At 53.0% G+C, this 12,369-nt stretch overlaps 1 long non-coding RNA gene and 2 other non-coding genes across 3 annotated transcripts; 1 reads left to right on the forward strand and 2 right to left on the reverse strand.

Annotated features, from left to right (window-relative positions):
• Positions 1-1,874: 1,874 nt before the first annotated feature.
• Positions 1,875-1,946, reverse strand: TRNAC-GCA (transfer RNA cysteine (anticodon GCA)). Its single transcript has one exon. It is a non-coding gene; the product is annotated as a tRNA-Cys (tRNA).
• A 780-nt stretch (positions 1,947-2,726) lies between these two features.
• On the reverse strand, positions 2,727-3,556 carry LOC127041008 (uncharacterized). The gene is made up of 3 exons (XR_007771592.1): positions 3,508-3,556; positions 3,207-3,379; positions 2,727-2,861 (listed from the first exon to the last, which is right to left on the reverse strand). It is a non-coding gene; the product is annotated as an uncharacterized LOC127041008 (long non-coding RNA).
• Positions 3,557-10,296: 6,740 nt separating this feature from the next.
• On the forward strand, positions 10,297-10,378 carry TRNAS-GCU (transfer RNA serine (anticodon GCU)). The gene has a single exon. It is a non-coding gene; the product is annotated as a tRNA-Ser (tRNA).
• Positions 10,379-12,369: the final 1,991 nt, after the last annotated feature.

Here is a 12,369-nt window from a genome sequence, read left to right on the forward strand (position 1 = left end):
CTGAGCTGGAAACCCCCTGACCCTATCCCCCCACAGCCCTGACCCCCGGCTCCGAACCCAGTCTCTCTGAGCTGGAAACCCCATGACCCCATCCCCCCACAGCCCTGACCCCCAGCTCCGAGCCCAGTCCCTCTGAGCTGGAAATCCCCTCGACCCCATCCCCTCACAGCCCTGACCCCCAGCTCCGAGCCCAGTCCCTCTGCGCTGGAAACCCCCTCGACCCCATCCCCCCCACAGCTCTGACCCCCAGCTCAGAGCCCAGCCCCTCTGAGCTGGAAACCCCCTCGACTCCATCCCCACCACAGCCCTGACCCCCAGCTCTGAGCCCAGTCCCTCTGAGATGGAAACCCCCTCGACCCCACCCCCCCCCCACAGCCCTGATCCCCAGCTCCGAGCCCAGTCCCTCTGAGCTGGAAACCCCCTCGACCCCATCCCCCCACAGCCCTGACCCCTCGCTCCGAGCCCAGTCCCTCTGAGCTGGAAACCCCCTGACCCAATCCCCCCCACAGCCCTGACCCCCAGCTGACAGATAGTGTCCCTAACACAGTTATTGCTCTTCGTATCCTCTTGACTCTCCTAGTTTCTGTGGCCAGTGGTGAGCGAAGCTTCTCGGAGCTCAAACTGATAAAAACATACATGCGAACATCAATGTTGCAACAAAGACTTGTTGGGCTATCTACCTTGTCACTAGAACATGACATTGCTCACAGCACTGACTTGGAGGAACTTGTTTTTAAATTTGCTAAACTTAAAGCGCAGAAACATGAATTCTAAATTATAACATGTTACTCCGTGACTGTGTATTGTCTATAATGTATGTGATTTTTGGGGGGGGGGGGGCGCAAGTTGAAAGTTTCGCGTAGGGCACAAAATATGCTTGCACTGGCCCTGCCTATGAGATGAGAAGCCTTGTTTTTGTTCAATGAACATTGAAGCTGAAAAGGGAGATGTTTTCCTCATTGATTTCTAGGCCCCCACCCTAATGCCGTAAACACCCCTTTCCTCCCACAGCCAGGAATAGAACCCCACGGTCATGACTACTAGCCTTCCTGACCCTGCTCCCTGTGACAACGGAAAAACCTCTGAAACTCCTGTACTGGCCCCTCACCTCCCTGCTTGAGCTGCACTTGAAACCCAATGAGGTTTCCTTGGGCAGTTTTGACACTCCCAGAAAGGGTGCAATTTTAGGAGCAGGTTCCAAATAGTGCAATTAACCAGCTAGAAGGGGCAGCAGGTGTCAGCACAGGAGCCATTGAAATAACTCTGCACTTACTTAGACGCAGACATAACAAGCTCTATGGCTGGTAAACGTACAGAGACTCTGCTCCTGCTCATGAACTAGCAGCCCATGACCTGTAAACAGCTGCCATTTGAATGCATTTGAAAGTTACACAGAACAACGATCTGTCTTAAAGGAAGGCTGCCATTTATTAGAGCCCCAATTGATGCCGTGTGCACAAAGAGAGGTTTCAATGTGTAACCGGGAGTTTGGTAAATTTTGGTTATTTTATTTTTCTAAGAGGTTCCTGTCCACCTCCAGTAGAGTTTTCAGTCCCAGTGGCAACTTAGGAAATGTAATACAGACTAGTCCATTCCTCCCAAGTGGATGTGGTTCTTGTTCGTCTGCACATTGTAGCCCATGGAGACTAAGGACCTGACAATGTGTTTTCACGTGCCTTTGTTTAATTGATGAAAACAAACCTAGACACTTAGAGGATTGGAAGTGATTTCAGCTGGGGGACACGTTTGCTAGGTTTTTATGCATTTGCACAGGAAAACATTGAGGGTGCACATGTATTTCAGGGACCCCCATTTAGTGGAGCTCCTGAATATATTGGAAATAGAATCATCTTTACTGAAGAAACAGGTTTGTGAGGGAGCACTTGGATTTGAACCAAGGACCACTTGATTTGCAGTCAAACACTTTCCCACTGAGCTATACCCCCATAATATTTGCATAGGCAAATCAGTGATCTTAAGGATTTTGAAGGACAGGCTCTGCCTCAGAGAGCTCCTTTTCTATTCCCAGACCACAGGGGTTTTAAAAATGGGGTTTGATTAAATTTTATATATACATGTAGACACCACAGCTTGCACATACACCAGCATAGCTTCCCCCCACTGACATAGCTACCACCTCTCGAGGAGATGGATTAACTGCACGGACGGGACAGCTCTCTCCCCTCCACTTAGAGCATCTTCATTATTTATGAATAGGTGGGAAATAACCTCCTGAATGGAAAGGAACCAATTTATCAAATATTGCTGTGTCTGCATTCAATATGGGGAATTGGTCATATTGGGCTGGATTAGTAGGAACATTGCAAGCAGATAGAGGGAAGTGATTATTCCCCTCCATTCAGCACTGGTGAGGCCACATCTGGAGCATAGCATCCAGTTTTCACCCCCCCACTACAGAAACAAATTGGAGAGAGTTTAGGGGAGGGCAACAAAAATGATTAGGAGGCAGGGGACTTACGAGGAGAGGCTGAGGGCAGCGCTGCCCAGAGGGAGGGCAGGTGGGGCAATTTGCCCCAGGCCCCGCAGGGGCCCCTATGATCATATAGTATTCTATAGTATTGCAACTTTTTTTTATGGAAGGGGCCCCTGAAATTGTTTTGCCCCAGGCCCCCTGAATCCTGTGGGCGGCCCTGCCCAGCCTGTGGTGCTGTCCCCCCACTCCACTCATTCTCCTCCTTCTGAGGCCCCACTTGTGCTCTGCCCTCAATCCCATTTGGCCACTTCCCACACCTGCTCTTTGGCTGAGGCCTGCTGGTCCACCTTTCGCTCGCTCCTCTCCTCCCCCAAGGCCTCCTCGCGCCACTCCACCCTCTACCCCAAGGTCTGCCTGCTGCCCACACCTCTCTGCCTCCTCCCCTGAGACTCACCCTGCCCATTGCCCACACCTCTCTGAGCCCTCCCCTGAGACCTCCCTGCCCATTGCCCACACCTCTCTGCCCCCTCCCCTGAGACCAACACTGCCCACACCTCTCTGCCCCCTCCCCTGAGACTCACTCTGCCCATTGCCCACACCTCTCTGCCCCCTCCCCTGAGACCAACACTGCCCACACCTCTCTGCCCCCTCCCCTGAGACTCACCCTGCTCATTGCCCACACCTCTCTGAGCCCTCCCCTGAGACTCACCCTGCCCATTGCCCACACCTCTCTGAGCCCTCCCTTGAGACTCACCCTACCCATTGCCCACACCTCTCTGCCCCCTCCCCTGAGACTCACCCTGCCCATTGCCCACACCTCTCTGAGCCCTCCCTTGAGACTCACCCTGCCCATTGCCCACACCTCTCTGCCCCCTCCCCTGAGACCAACACTGCCCACACCTCTCTGCCCCCTCCCCTGAGACTCACCCTGCCCATTGCCCACACCTCTCTGCCCCCTCCCCTGAGACCTGCCCTGCCCATACCTCTCTGCCCCCTCCCCCGAGACTCACCCTGCTCATTGCCCACACCTCTCTGAGCCCTCCCCTAAGACTCACCCTGCCCATTGCCCACACCTCTCTGAGCCCTCCCCTGAGACCCCCCTGCCCACACCTCTCTGCCCCCTCCCCCGAGACTCACCCTGCTCATTGCCCACACCTCTCTGAGCCCTCCCCTGAGACCCCCCTGCCCACACCTCTCTGCCCCCTCCTCTGAGACTCACCCTGCTCATTGCCCACAGCTCTCTGCCCCCTCCCCCGAGACTCACCCTGCCCATTGCCCACACCTCTCTGAGCCCTCCCCTGAGACCTGCCCTGCCCACTGCTCGTACCTCTCTGCCCCCTCGCCTGAGACTCACCCTACCCATCACCCACACCTCTCTGAGCCCTCCCCTGAGATCCACCCTGCCCACCTCTCTACCCCTCCCCTGAGACCCACCCTGCCCATCGCTCACACCTCTTTGCCCCCTCCCCTCTCTCTGCCCCCTCCCCTAAGACCAGCCCTGCCCACACCTCTCTGCCCTCTCCCCTAGACCGGCCTTGCCCACCACTTGCATCTCTCTGACCTTCCCCTGAGACCTGCCCTGCCCACTGCTTGTACCTCTCTGCCCCCTCCCCTGGCCTGACCTGCCCACCGCCCACACCTCTCTGCCCCCTCCCCTGAGACCCACCCTGTCCACCTCTTTCTTTGGTCATCTGTTGTTATTCCTTGAAACATCAAGGATGGAATAAAAAGCTGAGTTTACTCCAGGGTGAGTAAAGAAAGGAGCCATCAACTCCCTGGCAAAGCTCAGTGCCTCAGAGAAAACCTGCCCCCTGCTATTGCAATCACTGATATACTGGGGATATGACAGGAAAGGGACTGTCTGAATGATCAAGGCAAGAAATAGACAACAAGCTACAGCTATGTCATTAACCACAAACAGGGCAGCCCGGGGGGGTGGGGGGCAAGTGGGGCAATTTGTCCCAGGCCTCGGGCCCCGCAGGGGCCCCCACGAGAGTTTTTTGGGGCCCCTGGAGCGGGGTCCTTCACTCGCTCAGGGAGCCCCAGAAAACTCTTGCGGGGCCCGGGCCCCCGCAGCTTCTTCCGCTCCCGGTCTTTGCCCTGAAGACCTAGCTGCACTTCGGCGGTGGGTCCCGTTTCGGTGGCAATTCAGCTGCAGGGGCCCCCACTGTGAGTCTTCGGGGCACTTCGGCAGCGGATCCAGGAGCAGAAGGACCCCGTGCTGCCGAATTACCGCTGAAGCGGAGGCACCCTGCTGCCGAAGACCTCAGGCCCCCAGAATCCTCTGGGCGGCCCTGACCACAAACACACTCTCCTCATGCTCCAGCCAGAAGAGAAAGGAGCAGGAATTCTTGCTGTTCAGCCATGGACACACTTACACAACGGCACAGCAGTGTGTGTGTTGTGGAAGCTGGTCTGAGGAAACAACTGGAATTGATCACTCAGTGAGAACAGAACTAGAGGACAGTGAGAACTGCATATCAAGCAAGTAGTTGTGGCTGAGTGGTTAAGTCGGTGGGCTAGAAATCCATTGGGGTCTGCCTGTGCAGGTTCAAATCCTGCCAATTATGGAGGAAATTGTGGTTCTTCAGTTTTGATGAAGCTGAGTCTTGTCTCATTCTTAAGCTATGTCTACGTGAAAGAGTAACATGGCTTTAGTTAAAGTGTTTTAATTGAACAGCTGTTGCATGTCCACCCTATGCCCTGTGTCACCAGAGCACATCCATGCTAGCATCTCTTGGATGGCCACAGAGAGCAGTGCATTGTGGTAGCTATCCCACTGTGCAATTGGCTGCAGGGTGCTTTGGGAAGGGTTTGCAATGCCTCACGGGCTGGTACAGCATCACATGATACTGTTTTCTATCCCATTGTTCTATGGGCATCCTACTAGATTGCCAGCTGCTTTTCAAATGCAGTGTGCTTGGTGGGGGAGAGACAGTGTGTGCATTGCGGAAGAGTGAGTGTGTCGGCACACTGTCTCTAAGTTCAGACAGCTGCTGGAAGCAACCAGTCCTGAGGCAGGGGACAGCCCCGAAATCAGCCCCCCTTCTCTCACTGGCTCAGCTCAGCACAGCACAGCCCTCTCTGTCACACACACACACATACACGTACACACTGCTGCCTGCTTAGCTCTGTGTCGGGGTGCTGGAACAGGGGGGTTAGAGGACCATGGCCCCACCACTCTTTACTGGCTGTTAGGACAAATGATGGGGGAGGGGGAAGGGTGCAGTCTTGGGGAAGAGGCGTTCTGTGGGTGTGGCCTTGAGGGGAGAAGTGCTGTGAGTGGGGGTCCTTAAGGAAGGAGTGTCATGGGGGTGCCACAGTTCGGATAACAGTGCCCCCCCACTGTAAGGAAGCTTCTGCCGCCCCTGCTCTGTGTTCGCAGAGCGGGAGAGAGCAGCATCCACGGCAGTGATTTGCTCCCCAGGACTCCGGCAGGGGGGCTCGGGAGGTGATTTAAAGGGACTGGGGTCCAACTGCAGCAGGGAGGCATGGGTCCTTTAAATCACCAGCCTGGGGAAGACAGGCTGGGCTGGCACAGCGTACTGGCTCTTGCAGTACCCCATACCGTAACATACCGGCTTACTTTCACCTCCGGAAGGTCCTCATGTGGATAAATAACTGGTTAAAAGATAGGAAACAAAGGATAGGACTAAATGGTCAGTTTTCAGGATGGAAACAGGTATCTCGTGGTGTCTGTACTAGGACCAGGACAAGTCAACATATTAATAAATGATCTGCTGAACAGTGAGGTGACAAAATTTGCAGATGATCCAAAACTACTGGCTTGCTTCCTAGAATGAACGCTCCTTGAGTGGGGTGATCCACAGGGAGCAGCTCAAACCTCCGAAGTGCCTGGGCAGGGGCAGGACATTAGCACAGCAAGGGAGGGTGTGGCAGTGACATCACAAAAGCCCTTTGCATGACCTCAGACTATTGGTCAAAGGTGGTGGGGAGGTGATGACCTCACAGAGAGATGCTGACATCAGCCAGGCAGGAGATGGGTGAGGGGCCAGGGAAACCTCAAAGACCTCTGAGCCTTTGCTTCAGCAAGTCTCCTTCTCCAGGTCTCTCTTTGAGGACTGAGAGAGTATTCAGGTTCACGTACGTGAGTGCCAGGAGAAATCTCTTTCAAGTTTTCTCCTTCCCTTTGCCTGATTTTATGAAAAAACAGCCATCCCTGTTTAGAAGGTAAGAGCCTCCTCGAGGTTTGAAACCTGTTCAGTCTGATCCATCTGGTGACAGCTAAATGCTAGGCATGGAAAACATGAGGTTAAGGAGGCAGAATTTTATTCCACACCTGAGATTTTGTCCCTTAGAATCACTGGGGACATTAGGGTTTGTCCTTTTTGTTTCACCTTTTCCTCTATCCATCCCTTCCTCCTTTCTCTTTGTCTTTTGCTTTTGTCCTTTCACCTGTTCCCCTCCCAACGCCAAGAGTGAGGTTTGTCTGTGTGTGTGTGTGTGTGTGTGTGTGTGTTGCGGGGGAATGATCTGTAGCTCCCACTCTGGGAGGTCCACCCAAAAATGTGCAGCTGAGATAATGCTCAGGCAGTGATCCCCACCGGTGACCTGGGCCATCCTTTGGGCTCTGTGGTGAGAACCCTCAGCCTCCCATCCTGAGTCTCTACCCTGATTGGCTGAGCAGGGGGTTGTTGACAAGGAGGAGACTCAGGTCCTTGTTCTTCTCTTTTACGACCAAGTAAATAAGTCGTAACCAGTCATATGTTTGAAGAATTTTGCTGCTTCTCTGCATTAATGGTCTCTGAGCAGTTCCTGATTCTCTCTAACGTTGCAGTTCTCCTCAGATACTTGCTGAATAATTACTGTGCACTGTTGTTGGTCTTGAGCTCACGTGAGAGCACTTTACTCAGGTCATTCCATGTATGAAATTCAAGATCTGATGGTTAGTTTCAAAATCAGGGCTCTTGAGTCCTTTTCCCAACTCTGCCACTGACTGGCTGTGTGACCTAAGACAAGTTAATTCTCCTTTCTCAGCCTTAGCTTCTCCCTCTTTCAAGTAGGGATAATAATGATCCGGTTTTATCTACCTCAACACACACACTGTCTCTCCCCGCACACAAACAGTCTCTGCAGTTGAAAGGCAGCTGGCAATCTAGTAGGATGCCCGTGGAACAATGGGATAGAGAAACCTGCATCACTGAAAGTACAGCCATGAAGACAATACACATCAGCCTTTCCTAGCTGGCAAAAATCAAACCTCCACAAAGACCCCTATGGTGTCATACTACAGCTCCCTAAGCACTCAGCCACAACCACTTAACACAGGGGCCTTTCTACACTCTGGTTCTGTTCTCACTGAAGGGGCATTTCCAATGGTTTGCTCAGACCAGCTTCCCCAGCAAACTCACTGCTGTGCAGCTCTGTACATGTGGCCATGGCTGAACAGCAAGAATTCCTGCCCATTTCCCTACTGGCTGGATCATGGTTAGAGTGTGTTTGTGGTTAATGATGTCACTGTAGATTGTTCGTTTCCTGTTTTGGGCATTCAGACAGTCCTTTTCCCAACATATCTCCAGCACATCAGTCCCTGGCTGGGTCTCCTAGGTAGTGGAAAACATCCCTTGTTTGGTGCTGCCAAGGGGAACGTGCAGAGCTGAGATGTCCCTCGGCTTGGATCAAAGGGGGATGTTGGATGGAATTTATCACACAACGCTCCCTGCTCCCCAGAGCCCCATGGGGAGAATCTAGAGAAGGGGGAGTCATTTCTCCCCTGCACTCCCAGAAGAGCTGCTAGGACTCCTTCCTGCCAGCTACTCACCCCTGGATTCCTCCTCAGCTCCTGGGATCTTTCTGCTCCAAAGGCTCCAGAGGCCTGAGGTGGGGAGGGCGTCACTGCACAGTCTGAAACACAAGGGAGGTTTCTGGAATTGAAGGAAGGAGCAGAAAATGGAGAGGAAAGAAACAGAGAGAAAACGCCTCATCCCTCTCTCCTCCCCCTCCCCCTCCCAGCAAGAAATGTTATCAGGGATCAGCGTTAGGGGAAATGGTTCCCTGGGCAAAACTTGTACTTTAGCACTTCCCCATCGCCCCTAGACCATCCCCGTCCCCCTTTCCCCCCAGCTCCTTCACTCCCAACCCTTGCACCTCCTTCACCCCTATCTCCTGCCCCCTCCTGTGCCCTAACCCCTACACTGTGTCCCCTTTGCCCTTAAGTCCCACACTCCCTTCCTGTGCTACCAGCCACTGCCCCTCTGCTGCACCCTCTTCACCCCTAAGCCCTGCACCCCCTCCTGCACCCACATGGGGAGAGTGACCTGTGAGCATGGAGCAGCTCATGTTGCTGCCCGCTCCTCCCTGGAAGGCTGCTCCTCCGGGCACCCCTAGGAGCTGTGGGGGTGGGGTGCGGGGGCAAGAAGCAACATCACCTGAGTTCCCTGCATCTGGGTCACTTTCCTCAGCCAGGCTGCATAAGGGGAGGGCAGAGAGCAGCAGCTTCTGATGCTCCCCTCACAGCACAGCCCAGGTGGGGAAAGTGACCAGGGCGCATGGAGCACATAGTGTTGCTCCTCTCTCCCTCCAACCCTCTATGGGGCCATGGAGGAGCACTGGGGCAGGGGAGAGCAGTGAGCACCTTTGCACTGGCACACAGTGCCCTTTGACCCCCTGGAGCCCTGGGCGGCTGCCGGAGGGCCCCAACCCTAAGGCCAGCCAGGCTCCCCAGCACAAACAGCAGAGAACACAGAGAGACTGGCCACACACTGAGCAGCGGTAGCCTAGGCAGCACATAATGGAGGCTCGGGGAGGCTCAGCCTCCCCAAACCTTGTGTCACCAAGAGGCAGTGGAGCCCATGACTAGGGGCCCTGGAGAAATTAGGTCCCCCTGGAAAAGTCTCCCCCATGTCAGACCCAGGGCTGGAGGAGCTCTCACTCCGTGCTACGGCCCGGGGGCTGCAGCAGGGGCACAGAGCTTCTCTGGTCTTGGGGACACAGCGGGGCAGGGGTAAAGGAGTGACAGGGTGGGGCTAGTGGGGGAAGTGGTGGAACAGAGGTGACATAGTGGATGGGGCCGTGGGTGGAAGGTGTGGCAGGGGGCAGAGCCACAGACAGAAGTGAGGGGGCCTAGTTCCAGTGCTGGGGCCCCTGCACTTGTTCTCCCTTTCCCTGGGCTTTGGCATCACTAGCCCCTGCTTAACGTGTAGGGTTCAGTGCTCCCCAAAATGTGGGGTGTGACTCCTAGGGGGACACAGAGGAACATTCATGGGGGCACCTCAGGGGCTGAGCCAGCCCCCATAGAGGGAGCACCAGTCAACCCGACTCTGTCCCAGCTCTTTTCCAACCCCACCCTCAGCCTGGGCCCCTGACTGCCAGCTCGGCCTCGACCCCCTTACCCCTGTCTGCACCCCTCTCTTCAGCAAGCAACATCCCACTCCCAGCCCCAGTTTTCAACTGCGGCTCCGAGGGCCCACAGCCATGGATAAGAGGGCACAGTGTGAAATGTTTGGGGACCACTGCTTTAGGGTGATGTTCTGAATCACTTCTATGCAGTTCAATAAAAGCTATTCCTCACCCATCAGGACTGACTAAGTATGTTCTGCTGCCCTTCACTTATGCAGGAAGGATAATAACATTTCATACCACTCAGTGCTAAAGTGATTTGTGACCACCACCAGCTAAAACTGGTCATTTTGGGGAAGCGGCCCCATGATGCTGCATACCTAGGCAGAGTAGGTGTGTCTATGCAAACACGGTCTGTTCCTGAAGCCTTTCCCACAGCTGGTCACTAGGTGTGAGGGGGGAGCTCATTCAGCCCCTGCTTCCGCTTAGTATTTAAAAACACCTTAGTGTCCCTGTCTCTGCTGGCCTTAGATTTCTCATCCTGTCCATTGCCTAACATCTCAGATGAGGTGGCTGAGTGGTTAAGGCGATGGACTGCTAATCCATTGTGCTCTGCACGCATGGGTTCAAATCCCATCCTCATTGGATGCATTTAGTCTTCACTCCTCCTTTCTAGACCACCATCTCCCCTTTGGTACAATGACAGACAAAACAATGTTGCTTCCTGCAAACAAAACCCTGCTCAGAAACCCCCTTGCTTTAAATAAAATGTCTAAATCTCAGATTTCTAAAAATAAAATTCTCAAGCCCTGTATGTCTTAGCTTTTATATCAAAAGGTAACAGCCTCATAATCTCCCCCAAACACCCTGAGACCTCCCCAAATTATTAAAATACCCCAGTTCTCAGCAAGGCCATGACAGTGACTCACAGCTAGAGTGTCTAGGCTAAGCTGTTCTGAAGGAGGCAACTCAAACATTTTCTCCCTGCTTCCCTTGGCAAGGTCTGATTGGGAAAACAAAATTCCCCAAACTGAAAATTTTCAGCTGAAAAACCAGTACTAGCTATTTGAGGACCTTGGTTTGAATGTATTATTATTATTATCTTCTGATTTATGAATCAGTTTTGTCATCCAGGTGTGTTTCCAGCTGTTGATTTGTGGGGGAGAGATGCCAAGTCATAATGTCTCTTCCCCTCTTTCATAGTTTCTTCCAACTTTCTACTTTCTAGAAAGCTCCTTTGCTATGATGTGAGTCAAGCAGTGTCCATTGTTGCTGTATTATCTCGGTGAAGTCTGCATCGTACAAGGTTCCTGGGATAGTCCTTGGGAGTGTAGAAACCTTCAATGGGCCAGCAGTGAGTCTGGCTCCTCCCTTGTCGCACCTGAAAGGCTGGTGGGGGGCATTTCCTAACCTCATAACATATTTCTGTAATGCACACAGAGCAAACTTCATAACTTCCCAAACCAATGTGAGCACATAGAATGCAAGAAGACATTAAGGTTCAACAGATGAACAGTTCAAGATTTTTGAAATGATACCTCACCAGGCAGACTGTGTTCAAATGTATCATCACTATATGAGAGTGGTGAATATGGGGTTTGCAGGGTGCTGCTTTAAGCAAAGCGTACCACACCTGGGCTTCCATTGCAATGGGAACATACCCTTAGAATCCATCTCTCCCGGGATAAAGATGGCAGCATGGCTGGCCTGGGTCATCTGACTTGGGCTCATGGAGCTAAAGCTGAGAGGCTAAAAACTGTGGTGCAGATATTTGTGTTCACACCGAAGCCTGGGTTCAGAAACCCTCACCCCTCGTGGGGTCTCAGAGGTTGGGCTCAAGTCCATATGTCTGCACTGTAATTTTATAGTCTTGCAGTCCAAGTCCCATAACCCTGAGTCAGCTGACCTGGGCTTTGAGACAGGTGACTGGGGTGTTTTAATCATAGTGTAGACATAACACTAGGATAGGTCTAGGAGCCCAGAAGGTTGGGAGGGACTTTAGCAAGTGCAAATGGTAAAACCGCAGGGAAGTATTACCTTGGACTCATGGCAGTTCTCCATTGGTCTGTCTGCTTTTGAGGCAGGGATAATAACTGCCAGTGGTGACCTGTTGAGTGGCTTTTGGGGCAACTGCTCTTGGCTGTTGTCAGAAGGACCTTTGGTCTAGCCCAGTGTGGTTTTTTTATGGTTTAAATTACACACACAGGCACTGATAACAGAGTTACTGAACGTTTGGGAGTTAGGAGCTGGTAGGTCAGTGATCCAGTCCCCTCATGGATGACCCCCTCTCTCTGGGACAGGGGCAGGTCTGAGCTCTCACACCAAATGCTCATTGTGGCTGCCAGAATCTGTGGGCAGCTCACCTAGTTTATGCTGAGGGTTGAGTCCTGCTTTGTGCCCAGTGTCTGAGAATGAAAATCCTAAACCACCCTATGAAATAATGAATGCAGCAGGATGTGCTATTGTCCCTGCCCCAAAGCAGGCAGACCAATGGAGAAATGCCATTGAGTCCAGGGTAATACTTCATTGCGGTTTTACCTTTTTTGCTTGCTAAACTCCCTCCCAACTTTCAGGGGGCCCAGATCCCAGTATTGAGCCTGAGCTGAGACATCTACACTGCAAATTTACCACTCCAC

The sequence above is a fragment of the Gopherus flavomarginatus genome, assembly GCF_025201925.1.
Source record: "Gopherus flavomarginatus isolate rGopFla2 chromosome 13 unlocalized genomic scaffold, rGopFla2.mat.asm SUPER_13_unloc_1, whole genome shotgun sequence".
In the NCBI taxonomy this organism is placed as follows: domain Eukaryota; kingdom Metazoa; phylum Chordata; order Testudines; family Testudinidae; genus Gopherus; species Gopherus flavomarginatus.